Below are 18905 nucleotides of genomic sequence, written 5' to 3' on the forward strand. Positions count from 1 at the left end.
CAATGCCGCCTTAAATACAAGAGGACAGACACTCTAACTTTCTATGATTTGAACCTCTCCTGTGAGTCCAGTTTTAGATTCTGATGCTTCACTTCAGGTTTACTGTACACCTCGGAACTTCTTATTCACGATGAAACACAGAAATTGCATCGGATTTAAATTCAAAAGGCACAATGCCGACTTAAGTACAATAGAACTGACACTCTAACTTTCTATGATTTGAACCTCTTCTGTGAATCCAGTTTTACAATCAGATGCTTCACTTCAGGTTTACTGTATCCCTTGGACCTTCTTTTTGACGATGAATCACAGAAATTGCAGCAGAATTTAATACAAAAGGCACAAAGCCGACTTAAGTACAAGAGGACTGACACTCGCACTTTCTATGATTTGAACCTCTCCTGTGAGTCCAGTTTTAGATTCCGATGCTTCACTACAGGGTCACTGTATCCCTTGGACCTTCTTATTGACAATGAAACACAGAAATTGCTTCCGAATTTAAAACAAAAGGCACAATGCCGCCTTAAGTACAAGAGGACAGACACTCTAACTTTCTATGATTTGAACCTCTCCTGTGAGTCCAGTTTTAGATTCTGATGCTTCACTTCAGGTATACTGTATACCTCGGAACTTCTTATTGACGATGAAACACAGAAATTGCATCGGAATTAAATTCAAAAGGCACAATGCCGACTTAAGTACGAGAGGACAGACACTCTCACTTTCTATGATTTGAACCTCTCCTGTGAGTCCAGTTTTAGATTCCGATGCTTCACTTAAGGTTTTCTGTATCCCTTGGACCTTCGTATTGACGATGAAACACAGAAATTGAATCCGAATTTAATACAACAGGCACAATGCCGACTTAAGTACAAGAGGACTGACACTCTAACTTTCTATGATTAGAACCTCTCCTGTGAGTCCAATTTTCGATTCCGATGCTTCACTTCAGGTTTACTGTATCCCTTGGACCTTCTTATTGACGATGTATCACAGAAATTGCATCCGAATTTAATACAAAACTCACAATGCCGACTTAAGTACAAGAGGACTGACACTCTCACTTTCCATGATTTGAACCTCTCCTGTGAATCCAGTTTTAGAATCCGATGCTTAACTTCAGGTTTACTGTATCCCTTACACCTTCTTATTGGCGATGAAACACAGAAATTGCAACCAAATATAATACAAAAGGCACAATGCCAGCTTAAGTACAGGTGGACTGTCACTCTCACTTTCTATGATTTGAACCTCTCCTTTGAGTCCAGTTTAAGATTCCGATGCTTCACTTCAGGTTTCCTGTATCCCTAGGACCTTCTTATTGACAATGAAACACAGAAATTGCATCAGAATTTAATACAAAAGGCCCAATGCAGACTTAAGTACAAGAGGACTGTCACTCTATTTTTCTATGATTTGAACCTCTCCTGTGAGTCCAGTTTTAGATTCCGACGCTTCACTTCAGGTTTACTTTATACCTCGGAACTTCTTATTGACGATGAAACACAGAAATTGCATCGGAATTAAATTCAAAAGGCACAATGCCTACTTAAGCACAAGAAGGCTGACACTCTAACTTTCTATGATTTGAACCACTTCTGTGAATCCAGTTTTAGAATCAGATTCTTCACTTCAGGTTTACTGTATCCCTTGGACCTTCTTTTTGACGATGAATCACAGAAATTGCATCCGAATTTAATACAAAAGGCATAATGCCGACTTAAGTACAAGTGGACTGACACTCTCACTTTCTATATTTTGAACCTCCCCTTCGAGTCCAGTTTTAGATTCCGATGCTTTACTTCAGGTTTACTGTATCCCTTGGACCTTCTTATTGACGATGAAACACAGAAATTGCATCGGAATTAAATTCAAAAGGCACAATGCCGACTTAAGTACAAGAGGACTGACACTCTAATTTTCTATGATTTGAAGCTCTCCTGTGATTCCAGTTTTAGATTCCGATGCTTCACTTCAGGTGTCCTTTATACCTCGGACCCTCTTATTGAGACTGAAACACAGAAATTGCATCCGAATTTGATACAAAAGGCACAATGCCGATTTAAGTACAAGAGGACCGACACTATAACATTCTATGATTTAAACCTCTCCTGTGAGTCCAGTTTTAGATTCCGATGCTTCAGTTCAGATTTACTGTATACCTTCGACCTTCCTATCGACGATGAAACACAGGAATTGCATCCGAATTTAATACAAAAGGCACAATGCCGACTTAAGAACAAGACGACTGACACTCTCACTTTCTATGATTTGAACCTCTCCTGTGAGTCTAGTTTTAGATTCCGATGTTTCACTTCAGGTTTACTGTATCCCTTGGATCTTCTTATTGACGATGAAACACAGAAATTGCATCCGAATTTAATACAAAAAGCACAATGCCAACTTAAGTACAAGAGGACTGACACTCTCACTTTCTATGATTTGAACCTCTCCTGTGAGTCCAGTTTTAGATTCCGATGCTTCACTTCAGGTTTACTGTATACCTTGGACCTTCTTATTGACGATGAAACACAGAAATTGCATCCGAATTTAATACAAAAGGCACAATGCCGACTTAAGTACAAGAGGACTGACACTCTAACTTTCTATGATTTGAACCTCTCCTGTGAGTCCAGTTTTAGAATCCGATGCTTCACTTCAGGTTTACTGTATACCTTGGACTTTCTCATTGACGATGAACGCAGAAATTGCATCGGAATTAAATTCAAAAGGCACAATGCCGACTTAAGTACAAGAGGACTGACACTCTAACTTTCTATGATTTGAACCTCTCCTGTGAGTCCAGTTTTAGATTCCGATGCTTCACTTCAGGTTTACTGTGTACCTTGGAACTTTTTATTGACGATGAGGCACAGAAATTGCATCGGAATTAAATTCAAAAGGCACAATGGCGACTTAAGTACAAGAGGACTGACACTCTAACTTTCTATGATTTGAACCTCTCGTGTGAGTCCAGTTTTATATTCCGATGCTTCACTTCAGGTTTACTGTATCCCTTGGACCTTCTTATTGACGATGAAACACAGAAATTGCGTCCGAATTTAATACAACAGGCACGATGCCTACTTAAGTACAAGAGGACTGACACTCTAACTTTAAATGATTAGAACCTCTCCTGTGAGTCCAGTTTTAGATTCCGATGCTTCAGTTCAGATTTACTATACACCTTCGACCTTCCTATTGACGATGAAACCCAGGAATTGCATCCGAATTTAATACAAAAGGCACAATGCCGACTTAAGTACAAGAGGACTGACACTCTAATTTTCTATGATTTGAACCTCTCCTGTGAGTCCAGTTTTAGATTCCGAAGCTTCACTTCAGGTTTACTTTATACCTCGGAACTTCTTATTGACGATGAAACACAGAAATTGCATCGGAATTAAATTCAAAAGGCACAATGCCGACTTAAGTACAAGCGGACTGACACTCTAACTTTCTATGATTTGAACCTCTTCTGTGAATCCTGTTTTAGAATCAGATGCTTCACTTCAGGTTTACTGTATCCCTTGGACCTTCTTTTTGACGATGAATCAGAGAAATTGCAGCAGAATTTAATACAGAATGCACAAAGCCGACTTAAGTATAAGAGGACTGACACTCTCACTTTCTATGATTAGAACCTATCCTGTGAGTCCAGTTTTAGATTCCGATGCTTCACTTCAGGGTCACTAAAACACCTTGGACCTTCTTAGTGACAATGAAACACAGAAATTGCTTCCGAATTTAATGCAAAAGGCACAATGCCGCCTTGAGTATAAGAGGACTGACACTCTCACTTTCTATGATTTGAACCTCTCGTGTGAGTCCAGTTTTAGATTCCGATGCTTCACTTCAGGTTTACTGTATCCCTTGGACCTTCGTATTGACGATGAAACACAGATATTGCATCCGAATTTAATACAACAGGCACAATGCCGACTTAAGTACAAGAGGACTGACACTCTAACTTTTTATGAATAGAACCTCTCCTGTGAGTCCAGTTTTTGATTCCGATGCTTCACTTCAGGTTTTCTGTATCCCTTGGACCTTCTTATTGACGATGTATAACAGAAATTGCATCCGATTTTAACACAAAAGGCACAATGCCGACTTAAGTACATGAGGACTGACACTCTCACTTTCCATGATTTGAACCTCTCCTGTGAATCCAGTTTTAGAATCCCATGCTTAACTTCAGGTTTACTGTATCCTTTACACCTTCTTATTGACGATGAAACACAGAAATTGCATCCGAATATAATACAAAAGGCACAATGTCGGCTTAAGTACATGTGGACTGTCACTCTCACTTTCTATGATTTGAACCTCTCCTGTGAGTCCAGTTTTAGATTCTGATGCTTCACTTCAGGTATACTGTACACCTCGGAACTTCTTATTCACGATGAAACACATAAATTGCATCGGAATTAAATTCAAAAGGCACAATGCCGACTTAAGTACAAGAGGACTGACACTCTCACTTTCTATGATTTAAACCTGATCTGTTAGTCTAGTTTTAGATTCCGATGCTTCACGTCAGGTTTACTGTGTACCTTGGACGTTCTTATTGACGATGAGGCACAGAAATAGCATCGGAATTAAATTCAAAAGGCACAATGCCGACTTAAGTACAAGAGGACTGACACTCTATCTTTCTATGATTTTAACCTCTCCTTTGAGTCCAGTTTTAGACTCCGATGCTTCACTTCAGGTTTACTGTATCCCTTGGACCTTCTTATTGACGATGAAACACAGAATTTGCATCGGAATTAAATTCAAAAGGCACAATGCCGACTTAAGTACAAGAGGACTGACACTCTAATTTTCTATGATTTGAAGCTCTCCTGTGATTCCAGTTTTAGATTCCGATGATTCACTTCAGGTTTACTTTATACCTCGGAACTTCTTATTGACGATGAAACACAGAAATTGCATCCAAATTTAATACAAAAGGCACAATGCCGACTTAAGTACAAGAGGACTGACACTCTAACTTTCTATGATTTGAACCTTTCCTGTGAGTCGAGTTTTTCATTCCGATGCTTCACTTCAGGTGTCCTTTATACCTTGGACCCTCTTATTGAGAATGAAACACAGAAATTGCATCCGAATTTAATACAAAAGGCACAATGACGACTTAAGTACAAGAGGACTGACACTATGACATTCTATGATTTGAACCTCTCCTGTGAGTCCAGTTTTAGATTCCGATGCTTCAGTTCAGATTTACTGTATACCTTCGACCTTCCTATCGACGATGAAACACAGGAATTGCATCCAAATTTAATACAAAAGGCACAATGCCGATTTAAGAACAAGACGACTGACACTCTCACTTTCTATGATTTGAACCTCTCCTGTGAGTCCAGTTTTAGATTCCGATGTTTCACTTCAGGTTTACTGTATCCCTTGGATCTTCTTATTGACGATGAAACACAGAAATTGCATCCGAATTTAATGGAAAAAGCACAATGCCAACTTAAGTACAAGAGGACTGATACTCTCACTTTCTATGATTTGAACCTCTCCTGTGAGTCCAGTTTTAGATTTCGATGCTTCACTTCAGGTTTAGTGTATACCTTGGACCTTCTTATTGACGATGAAACACAGATATTGCATAAGAATTTAATACGAAAGGCACAATGCCGACTTAAGTACAAGAGGACTGACACTCTAAATTTCTATGATTTGAACCTCCCCTGTGAGTCCAGTTTTAGAATCCGATGCTTCACTTCTGGTTTACTGTATACCTTGGACTTTCTTATTGACGATGAAACACAGAAATTGCATCGGAATTAAATTCAAAAGGCACAATGCCGACTTAAGTACAAGAGGACTGACACTCTAACTTTCAATGATTTGAACCTCTCCTGTGGGTCCAGTTTTAGATTCCGATGCTTCACTTCAGGTTTACTGTGTACCTTGGAAATTCTTATTGACGATGAGGCACAGAAATTGCATCGGAATTAAATTCAAAAGGCACAATGCCGACTAAAGTACAAGAGGACTGACACTCTAACTTTCTATGATTTGAACCTGTCGTGTGAGTCCAGTCTTAAATTCCGATGCTTCACTTCAGGTTTACTGTATCCCTTGGACCTTCTTATTGACGATAAATCACAGAAATTGCATCCGAATTTAATACAAATGGCACAATGCCGACTTAAGTACAAGAGGACTGACACTCTCACTTTCCATGATTTAAACCTCTCCTGTGAGTCCAGTTTTAGAATCCGATGCTTAACTTCAGGCTTACTGTATCCCTTGGACCCTCTTATTGACGATGAAACACAGAAATTGCATCCGAATTTAATACAAAAGGCACAATGCCGACTTAAGTACAAGAAGACTGACACTATAACATCCTATGATTTGAACCTCACCTGTGAGTCCAGTTTTAGATTCCGATGCTTCAGTTCAGATTTACTGTATACCTTCGACCTTCCTATTGACGATGAAACACAGGAATTGCATCCGAATTTAATACAAAAGGCACAATGCCGACTTAAGTACAAGAGGACTGACACTCTAATTTTCTATGATTTGAACCTCTCCTGTGAGTCCAGTTTTAGATTCCAATGCTTCACTTCAGGTTTACTTTATATCTCGTAACTTCTTATTGACGATGAAACACAGAAATTGCATCGGAATTAAATTCAAAAGGCGCAATGCCGACTTAAGTACAAGAGGACTGACACTCTAACTTTCTAAGATTTGAACCTCTTCTGTGAATCCAGTTTTAGAATCAGATGCTTCACTTCAGGTTTACTGTATCCCTTGGACCTTCTTTTTGACGATGAGGCACAGAAATTGCATCGGAATTAAATTCAAAAGGCACAATGCCGACTTAAGTACAAGAGGACTGACACTCTATCTTTCAATAATTTGAACCTCTCCTGTGAGTCCACTTTTAGATTCCGATGCTTCACTTCAGGTCTACTGTATCCCTTGGACCTTCTTATTGACGATGAAACACAGAAATTGCATCCGAATTTAATACAACAGGCACAATGCCGACTTAAGTACAAGAGGACTGACATTCTAACTTTCTATGATTAGAACCTCTACTGTGAGTCCAGTTTTAGATTCCGATTCTTCACTTCAGGTTTACTGTATCCCTTGGACCTTCTTATTGACGATGAATCACAGAAATTGCATACGAATTTAATACAAAAGGCACAATGCCGACTTAAGTACAAGAGGACTGACACTCTCACTTTCCATGATTTGAACCTCTCCTGTGAGTCCAGTTCTAGAATCCGATGCTTAACTTCAGGTTTACTGTATCCCTTGGACCTTCTTATTGACGACGAAACACAGAAATTGCATCCGAATTTAATACAAAAGGCACAATGCCGACTTAAGTACAAGAGGACTGACACTATAACATTCTATGATTTGAACCTCTCCTGTGAGTCCAGTTTTAGATTCCGATGCTTCAGTTCAGATTTACTGTATACCTTCGACCTTCCTATTGACGATGAACACAGGAATTGCATTCGAATTTAATACAAAAGGCACAATGCCGACTTAAGTACAAGAGGACTGACACTCAAATTTTCTATGATTTGAACCTCTCCTGTGAGGCCAGTTTTAGATTCCGATGCTTCACTTCAGGTTTACTTTATACCTCGGAACTTCTTATTGACGATGAAACACAGATATTGCATCGGAATTAAATTCAAAAGGCACAATGCCGATTTAAGTACAAGCGGACTGACACTCTAACTTTCTATGATTTGAACCTCTTCTGTGAATCCAGTTTTAGAATCAGATGCTTTGCTTCAGGTTTACTGTACCACTTGGACCTTCTTTTTGACGATGAATCACAGAAATTGCAGCCGAATTTAATACAATAGGCACAAAGCCGACTTAAGTACAAGAGGACTGACACTCTCACTTTCTATGGTTTGAACCTCTCCTTTGAGTCCAGTTTTAGATTCCGATGCTTCACTTCTGGGTCACTGTATCCCTTGGACCTTCTTATTGACAATGAAACACAGAAATTGCTTCCGAATTTATTACAAAAGGCACAATACCGCCTTAAGTACAAGAGGACAGACATTCTAACTTTCTATGATTTGAACCTCTCCTGTGAGCCCAGTTTTAGATTCCATGCTTCACTTCAGGTTTACTGTATACCTCGGAACTTCTTATTGACGATGAAACACAGAAATTGCATCGGAATTAAATTCAAAAGGCACAATGCCGACTTAAGTACAAGAGGACTGACACTCTCACTTTCCATGATTTGAACCTCTCCTGTGAGTCCAGTTTTAGAATCCGATGCTTAACTTCAGGTTTACTGTATCCCTTGGACCTTCTTATTGACGATGAAACACAGAAATTGCATCCGAATATAATACAAAAGGCACAATGCCGACTTAAGTACAGGTGGACTGTCACTCTCACTTACTATGATTTGAAACTTACCTGTGAGTCCAGTTTAAGATTCCGATGCTTCACTTCAGGTTTACTGTATCCCCAGGACCTTCTTATTGACAATGAAACACAGAAATTGCATCAGAATTTAATACAAAAGGCACAATGCCGACATAAGTACAAGAGGACTGACACTCTAATTTTCTATGATTTGAACCTCTCCTGTGAGTCCAGTTTTAGATTCCGACGCTTCACTTCAGGTTTACTTTATACCTCGGAACTTCTTATTGACGATGAAATACAGAAATTGCATCGGAATTAAATTCAAAAGGCAAAATGCCGACTTAAGTACAAGAGGACTGACACACTAACTTTCTGTGATTTGAACCTCTTCTGTGAAACCAGTTTTAGTATCAGATTATTCAATTCAGGTTTACTGTATCTCTTGGACCTTCTTTTTGACGATGAATCACAGAAATTGCAGCCGAATTTAATACAAAAGTACAAGAGGACTGACACTCTAATTTTCTATGATATGAACCTCTCCTGTGAGTCCAGTTTTAGATTCCGATGCTTCACTTCAGGGTCACTGTATCCCTTGGACCTTCTTATTGACAATGAAACACAGAAATTGCATCCGAATTTAATACAAAATTCACAATGCCGACTTAACTACAAGAGGACTGGCACTCAAATTTTCAATGATTTGAACCTCTCCTGTGAGACCAGTTTTATATTCCGATGCCTCACTTCAGGTTTACTGTATCCCTTGGACCTTTATATAGACGATGAAACACTGAAATTGCATCCGAATTTAATACAACAGGCACAATGCCGACATAAGTACAAGAGGACTGACACTCTAACTTTCTATGATTAGAACCTCTCCTGTGAGTCCAGTTTTAGATTCCGATGCTTCACTTCAGGTTTACTGTATCCCATGGACCTTCTTATTGACGACGAATCACAGAAATTGCATCCGAATATAATACAAAAGGCACAATGCCGACTTAAGTACAGGAGGACTGACACTCTCACTTTCCATGATTTGAACCTCTCCTGTGAGTGCAGTTTTAGAATCCGATGCTTAACTTCAGGTTTACTGTATCCCTTGGACCTTCTTATTGACGATGAAACACAGAAATTGCATCCGACTTTAATACAAAAGGCACAATGCCGACTTAAGTACAGGAGGACTGTCACTCTTACTTTCTATGATTTGAACCTCTCCTGTGAGTCCAGTTTTAGATTCCGACGCTTCACTTCAGGTTTACTTTATACCTCGGAACTTCTCATTGACGATGAAACACAGAAATTGCATCGGAATTAAATTCAAAAAGCACAATGCCTACTTAAGTACAAGAGGACTGACACTCTAACTTTCTATGATTTGAACCTCTTCTGTGAATTCAGTTTTAGAATCAGATGCTTCACTTCAGGTTTACTGTATCCCTTGGTCCTCCTTTTTCACGATGAATCACAGAAATTGCAGCCGAATTTAATACAAAAGGCACAATGCCGACTTAAGTACAAGAGGACTGACACACACACTTTCTATGATTTGAACCTCTCCTGTGAGTCCAGTTTTAGATTCTGATGCTTCACTTCAGGGTTACTGTATCCCTTGGACCTTCTTATTGACAATGAAACACAGAAATTGCTTCCGAATTTAATACAAAAGGCACAATGCCGCCTTAAATACAAGAGGATAGACGTTCTAACTTTCTATGATTTGAACCTCTCCTGTGAGTCCAGTTTTAGATTCTGATGCTTCACTTCAGGTTTACTGTACACCTCGGAACTTCGTATTCACGAAGAAACACATAAATTGCATCGGAATTAAATTGAAAAGGCACAATGCCGACTTAAGTACAAGAGGATTGACACTCTAACTTTCTATGATTTGAACCTCTCCTGTGAGTCCAGTTTTGGATTCCAATGCTTCACTTCAGCTATACTGTATCCTTTGAACCTTCTTATTGACGATGAAACACAGAAATTGTATCCGAATTTCATACAACAGGCACAATGCCGACATAAGTACAAGAGGACTGACACTCTATCTTTCTATGATTAGAACCTCTCCTGTGAGTCCAGTTTTAGATTCCGATGCTTCACTTCAGGTTTACTGTATCCCTTGGACCTTCTTATTGACGATGAATCACAGAAATTGCATCCGAATTTAATACAAAAGGCACAATGCCGACTTAAGTACAAGAGGACTGACACTCTCACTTTCCATGATTTGAACCTCTCCTGTGAGTCCACTTTTAGAATCCGATGCTTAACTTCAGGTTTACTGTATCCCTTGGATTTTCTTATTGGCGATGAAACACAGAAATTGCATCCGACTTTAATACAAAGGCACAATGCCGACTTAAGTACAAGCGGACTGACACTCTAACTTTATTTGATTTGAACCTCTTCTGTGAATCCATTTTCAGACTCACATGCTTCACTTCAGGTTTACTGTATCCCTTGGACCGTCTTATTGACAATGAAACACAGAAATTGCTTCCGAATTTGATACAAAAGGCGCAATGCCGCCTTAAGTACAAGACGACAGACACTCTAACCTTCTATGATTTGAACCTCTCCTGTGAGTCCAGTTTTAGAATACGATGCTTAACTTCAGGTTTACTGTATCCCTTGGACCTTCTTATTGACGATGAAACACAGAAATTGCATCCGAATATAATACAAAGGGCACAATGCCAACTTAAGTACAGGTGGACTGTCACTCTCACTTTCTATGATTTGAACCTCTCCTGTGAGTCCAGTTTAAGATTCCGATGCTTCACTTCAGGTTTACTGTATCCCTAAGACCTTCTTATTGACAATGAAACACAGAAATTGCATCAGAATTTAATACAAAAGGCACAATGCCGACTTAAGTACAAGAGGACTGACACTCTAATTTTCTATGATTTGAACCTTTCCTGTGAGTCCAGCTTTAGATTCCGACGCTTCACTTCAGGTTTACTTTATACCTCGGAACTTCTTATTGACGATGAAACACAGAATTTGCATCGGAATTAAATTCAAAAGGCACAATGCCGACTTAAGTACAAGAGGACTGACACTCTAACTTTCTATGATTTGAACCTCTTCTGTGAATCCAGTTTTAGAATCAGATGCTTCACTTCAGGTTTACTGTATCCCTTGGACCTTCTTTTTGACGATGAATCACAGAAATTGCAGCCGAATTTAATACAAAAGGCACAATGCCGACTTAACTACAAGAGGACTGACACTCTCACTTTCTATGATTAGAACCTCTACTGTGAGTCCAGTTTTAGATTCCGATTCTTCACTTCAGGTTTACTGTATCCCTTGGACCTTCTTATTGACGATGAATCACAGAAATTGCATACGAATTTAATACAATAGGCACAAAGCCGACTTAAGTACAAGAGGACTGACACTCTCACTTTCTATGATTTGAACCTCTCCTTTGAGTCCAGTTTTAGATTCCGATGCTTCACTTCTGGGTCACTGTATCCCTTGGACCTTCTTATTGACAATGAAACACAGAAATTGGTTCCGAATTTATTACAAAAGGCACAATACCGCCTTAAGTACAAGAGGACAGACATTCTAACTTTCTATGATTTGAACCTCTCCTGTGAGCCCAGTTTTAGATTCCATGCTTCACTTCAGGTATACTGTATACCTCGGAACTTCTTATTGACGATGAAACACAGAAATTGCATCCGAATATAATACAAAAGGCACAATGCCGACTTAAGTACAGGTGGACTGTCACTCTCACTTACTATGATTTGAAACTTACCTGTGAGTCCAGTTTAAGATTCCGATGCTTCACTTCAGGTTTACTGTATCCCCAGGACCTTCTTATTGACAATGAAACACAGAAATTGCATCAGAATTTAATACAAAAGGCACAATGCCGACTTAAGTACAAGAGGACTGACACTCTAATTTTCTATGATTTGAGCCTCTCCTGTGAGTCCAGTTTTAGATTCCGACGCTTCACTTCAGGTTTACTTTATACCTCGGAACTTCTTATTGACGATGAAATACAGAAATTGCATCGGAATTAAATTCAAAAGGCAAAATGTCGACTTAAGTACAAGAGGACTGACACACTAACTTTCTATGATTTACACCTCTTCTGTGAAACCAGTTTTAGTATCAGATTATTCAATTCAGGTTTACTGTATCTCTTGGACCTTCTTTTTGACGATGAATCACGGAAATTGCAGCCGAATTAAATACAAAAGTACAAGAGGACTGACACTCTAATTTTCTATGATATGAACCTCTCCTGTGAGTCCAGTTTTAGATTCCGATGCTTCACTTCAGGGTCACTGTATCCCTTGGACCTTCTTATTGACAATGAAACACAGAAATTGCATCTGAATTTAATACAAAATTCACAATGCCGACTTAACTACAAGAGGACTGGCACTCAAATTTTCAATGATTTGAACCTCTCCTGTGAGACCAGTTTTATATTCCGATGCCTCGCTTCAGGTTTACTGTATCCCTTGGACCTTTATATAGACGATGAAACACTGAAATTGCATCCGAATTTAATACAACAGGCATAATGCCGACATAAGTACAAGAGGACTGACACTCTAACTTTCTATGATTAGAACCTCTCCTGTGAGTCCAGTTTTAGATTCCGATGCTTCACTTCAGGTTTACTGTATCCCATGGACCTTCTTATTGACGACGAATCACAGAAATTGCATCCGAATATAATACAAAAGGCACAATGCCGACTTAAGTACAGGAGGACTGACACTCTCACTTTCCATGATTTGAACCTCTCCTGTGAGTGCAGTTTTAGAATCCGATGCTTAACTTCAGGTTTACTGTATCCCTTGGACCTTCTTATTGACGATGAAACACAGAAATTGCATCCGACGTTAATACAAAAGGCACAATGCCGACTTAAGTACAGGAGGACTGTCACTCTTACTTTCTATGATTTGAACCTCTCCTGTGAGTCCAGTTTTAGATTCCGACGCTTTACTTCAGGTTTACTTTATACCTCGGAACTTCTCATTGACGATGAAACACAGAAATTGCATCGGAATTAAATTCAAAAAGCACAATGCCTACTTAAGTACAAGAGGACTGACACTCTAACTTTCTATGATTTGAACCTCTTCTGTGAATTCAGTTTTAGAATCAGATGCTTCACTTCAGGTTTACTGTATCCCTTGGACCTCCTTTTTCACGATGAATCACAGAAATTGCAGCCGAATTTAATACAAAAGGCACAATGCCGACTTAAGTACAAGAGGACTGACACACACACTTTCTATGATTTGAACCTCTCCTGTGAGTCCAGTTTTAGATTCTGATGCTTCACTTCAGGGTTACTGTATCCCTTGGACCTTCTTATTGACAATGAAACACAGAAATTGCTTCCGAATTTAATACAAAAGGCACAATGCCGCCTTAAATACAAGAGGATAGACGTTCTAACTTTCTATGATTTGAACCTCTCCTGTGAGTCCAGTTTTAGATTCTGATGCTTCACTTCAGGTTTACTGTACACCTCGGAACTTCTTATTCACGAAGAAACACATAAATTGCATCGGAATTAAATTGAAAAGGCACAATGCCGACATAAGTACAAGAGGATTGACACTCTAACTTTCTATGATTTGAACCTCTCCTGTGAGTCCAGTTTTGGATTCCAATGCTTCACTTCAGCGATACTGTATCCTTTGAACCTTCTTATTGACGATGAAACACAGAAATTGTATCCGAATTTCATACAACAGGCACAATGCCGACATAAGTACAAGAGGACTGACACTCTATCTTTCTATGATTAGAACCTCTCCTGTGAGTCCAGTTTTAGATTCCGATGCTTCACTTCAGGTTTACTGTATCCCTTGGACCTTCTTATTGACGATGAATCACAGAAATTGCATCCGAATTTAATACAAAAGGCACAATGCCGACTTAAGTACAAGAGGACTGACACTCTCACTTTCCATGATTTGAACCTCTCCTGTGAGTCCACTTTTAGAATCCGATGCTTAACTTCAGGTTTACTGTATCCCTTGGATTTTCTTATTGGCGATGAAACACAGAAATTGCATCCGACTTTAATACAAAGGCACAATGCCGACTTAAGTACAAGCGGACTGACACTCTAACTTTATTTGATTTGAACCTCTTCTGTGAATCCATTTTCAGACTCACATGCTTCACTTCAGGTTTACTGTATCCCTTGGACCGTCTTATTGACAATGAAACACAGAAATTGCTTCCGAATTTGATACAAAAGGCGCAATGCCGCCTTAAGTACAAGACGACAGACACTCTAACTTTCTATGATTTGAACCTCTCCTGTGAGTCCAGTTTTAGAATACGATGCTTAACTTCAGGTTTACTGTATCCCTTGGACCTTCTTATTGACGATGAAACACAGAAATTGCATCCGAATATAATACAAAAGGCACAATGCCAACTTAAGTACAGGTGGACTGTCACTCTCACTTTCTATGATGTGAACCTCTCCTGTGAGTCCAGTTTAAGATTCCGATGCTTCACTTCAGGTTTACTGTATCCCTAAGACCTTCTTATTGACAATGAAACACAGAAATTGCATCAGAATTTAATACAAAAGGCACAATGCCGACTTAAGTACAAGAGGACTGACACTCTAATTTTCTATGATTTGAACCTTTCCTGTGAGTCCAGCTTTAGATTCCGACGCTTCACTTCAGGTTTACTTTATACCTCGGAACTTCTTATTGACGATGAAACACAGAATTTGCATCGGAATTAAATTCAAAAGGCACAATGCCGACTTAAGTACAAGAGGACTGACACTCTAACTTTCTATGATTTGAACCTCTTCTGTGAATCCAGTTTTAGAATCAGATGCTTCACTTCAGGTTTACTGTATCCCTTGGACCTTCTTTTTGACGATGAATCACAGAAATTGCAGCCGAATTTAATACAAAAGGCACAATGCCGACTTAACTACAAGAGGACTGACACTCTCACTTTCTATGATTAGAACCTCTACTGTGAGTCCAGTTTTAGATTCCGATTCTTCACTTCAGGTTTACTGTATCCCTTGGACCTTCTTATTGACGATGAATCACAGAAATTGCATACGAATTTAATACAATAGGCACAAAGCCGACTTAAGTACAAGAGGACTGACACTCTCACTTTCTATGATTTGAACCTCTCCTTTGAGTCCAGTTTTAGATTCCGATGCTTCACTTCTGGGTCACTGTATCCCTTGGACCTTCTTATTGACAATGAAACACAGAAATTGCTTCCGAATTTATTACAAAAGGCACAATACCGCCTTAAGTACAAGAGGACAGACATTCTAACTTTCTATGATTTGAACCTCTCCTGTGAGCCCAGTTTTAGATTCCATGCTTCACTTCAGGTATACTGTATACCTCGGAACTTCTTATTGACGATGAAACACAGAAATTGCATCGGAATTAAATTCAAAAGGCACAATGCCGACTTAAGTACAAGAGGACTGACACTCTCCCTTTCCATGATTTGAACCTCTCCTGTGAGTCCAGTTTTAGAATCCGATGCTTAACTTCAGGTTTACTGTATCCCTTGGACCTTCTTATTGACGATGAAACACAGAAATTGCATCCGAATATAATACAAAAGGCACAATGCCGACTTAAGTACAGGTGGACTGTCACTCTCACTTACTATGATTTGAAACTTACCTGTGAGTCCAGTTTAAGATTCCGATGCTTCACTTCAGGTTTACTGTATCCCCAGGACCTTCTTATTGACAATGAAACACAGAAATTGCATCAGAATTTAATACAAAAGGCACAATGCCGACTTAAGTACAAGAGGACTGACACTCTAATTTTCTATGATTTGATCCTCTCCTGTGAGTCCAGTTTTAGAATCCGATGCTTAACTTCAGGTTTACTGTATCCCTTGGATTTTCTTATTGGCGATGAAACACAGAAATTGCATCCGACTTTAATACAAAGGCACAATGCCGACTTAAGTACAAGCGGACTGACACTCTAACTTTATTTGATTTGAACCTCTTCTGTGAATCCATTTTCAGACTCACATGCTTCACTTCAGGTTTACTGTATCCCTTGGACCGTCTTATTGACAATGAAACACAGAAATTGCTTCCGAATTTGATACAAAAGGCGCAATGCCGCCTTAAGTACAAGACGACAGACACTCTAACTTTCTATGATTTGAACCTCTCCTGTGAGTCCAGTTTTAGAATACGATGCTTAACTTCAGGTTTACTGTATCCCTTGGACCTTCTTATTGACGATGAAACACAGAAATTGCATCCGAATATAATACAAAAGGCACAATGCCAACTTAAGTACAGGTGGACTGTCACTCTCACTTTCTACGATGTGAACCTCTCCTGTGAGTCCAGTTTAAGATTCCGATGCTTCACTTCAGGTTTACTGTATCCCTAAGACCTTCTTATTGACAATGAAACACAGAAATTGCATCAGAATTTAATACAAAAGGCACAATGCCGACTTAAGTACAAGAGGACTGACACTCTAATTTTCTATGATTTGAACCTTTCCTGTGAGTCCAGCTTTAGATTCCGACGCTTCACTTCAGGTTTACTTTATACCTCGGAACTTCTTATTGACGATGAAACACAGAATTTGCATCGGAATTAAATTCAAAAGGCACAATGCCGACTTAAGTACAAGAGGACTGACACTCTAACTTTCTATGATTTGAACCTCTTCTGTGAATCCAGTTTTAGAATCAGATGCTTCACTTCAGGTTTACTGTATCCCTTGGACCTTCTTTTTGACGATGAATCACAGAAATTGCAGCCGAATTTAATACAAAAGGCACAATGCCGACTTAACTACAAGAGGACTGACACTCTCACTTTCTATGATTAGAACCTCTACTGTGAGTCCAGTTTTAGATTCCGATTCTTCACTTCAGGTTTACTGTATCCCTTGGACCTTCTTATTGACGATGAATCACAGAAATTGCATACGAATTTAATACAATAGGCACAAAGCCGACTTAAGTACAAGAGGACTGACACTCTCACTTTCTATGATTTGAACCTCTCCTTTGAGTCCAGTTTTAGATTCCGATGCTTCACTTCTGGGTCACTGTATCCCTTGGACCTTCTTATTGACAATGAAACACAGAAATTGCTTCCGAATTTATTACAAAAGGCACAATACCGCCTTAAGTACAAGAGGACAGACATTCTAACTTTCTATGATTTGAACCTCTCCTGTGAGCCCAGTTTTAGATTCCATGCTTCACTTCAGGTATACTGTATACCTCGGAACTTCTTATTGACGATGAAACACAGAAATTGCATCGGAATTAAATTCAAAAGGCACAATGCCGACTTAAGTACAAGAGGACTGACACTCTCCCTTTCCATGATTTGAACCTCTCCTGTGAGTCCAGTTTTAGAATCCGATGCTTAACTTCAGGTTTACTGTATCCCTTGGACCTTCTTATTGACGATGAAACACAGAAATTGCATCCGAATATAATACAAAAGGCACAATGCCGACTTAAGTACAGGTGGACTGTCACTCTCACTTACTATGATTTGAAACTTACCTGTGAGTCCAGTTTAAGATTCCGATGCTTCACTTCAGGTTTACTGTATCCCCAGGACCTTCTTATTGACAATGAAACACAGAAATTGCATCAGAATTTAATACAAAAGGCACAATGCCGACTTAAGTACAAGAGGACTGACACTCTAATTTTCTATGATTTGATCCTCTCCTGTGAGTCCAGTTTTAGATTCCGACGCTTCACTTCAGGTTTACTTTATACCTCGGAACTTCTTATTGACGATGAAATACAGAAATTGCATCGGAATTAAATTCAAAAGGCAAAATGCCGACTTAAGTACAAGAGGACTGACACACTAACTTTCTATGATTTACACCTCTTCTGTGAAACCAGTTTTAGTATCAGATTATTCAATTCAGGTTTACTGTATCTCTTGGACCTTCTTTTTGACGATGAATCACGGAAATTGCAGCCGAATTAAATACAAAAGTACAAGAGGACTGACACTCTAATTTTCTATGATATGAACCTCTCCTGTGAGTCCAGTTTTAGATTCCGATGCTTCACTTCAGGGTCACTGTATCCCTTGGACCTTCTTATTGACAATGAAACACAGAAATTGCATCTGAATTTAATACAAAATTCACAATGCCGACTTAACTACAAGAGGACTGGCACTCAAATTTTCAATGATTTGAACCTCTCCTGTGAGACCAGTTTTATATTCCGATGCCTCACTTCAGGTTTACTGTATCCCTTGGACCTTTATATAGACGATGAAACACTGAAATTGCATCCGAATTTAATACAACAGGCATAATGCCGACATAAGTACAAGAGGACTGACACTCTAACTTTCTATGATTAGAACCTCTCCTGTGAGTCCAGTTTTAGATTCCGATGCTTCACTTCAGGTTTACTGTATCCCATGGACCTTCTTATTGACGACGAATCACAGAAATTGCATCCGAATA

The sequence above is a fragment of the Schistocerca americana genome, chromosome 2 (assembly GCF_021461395.2).
Source record: "Schistocerca americana isolate TAMUIC-IGC-003095 chromosome 2, iqSchAmer2.1, whole genome shotgun sequence".
Classification (NCBI taxonomy): Eukaryota; Metazoa; Arthropoda; class Insecta; order Orthoptera; family Acrididae; genus Schistocerca; species Schistocerca americana.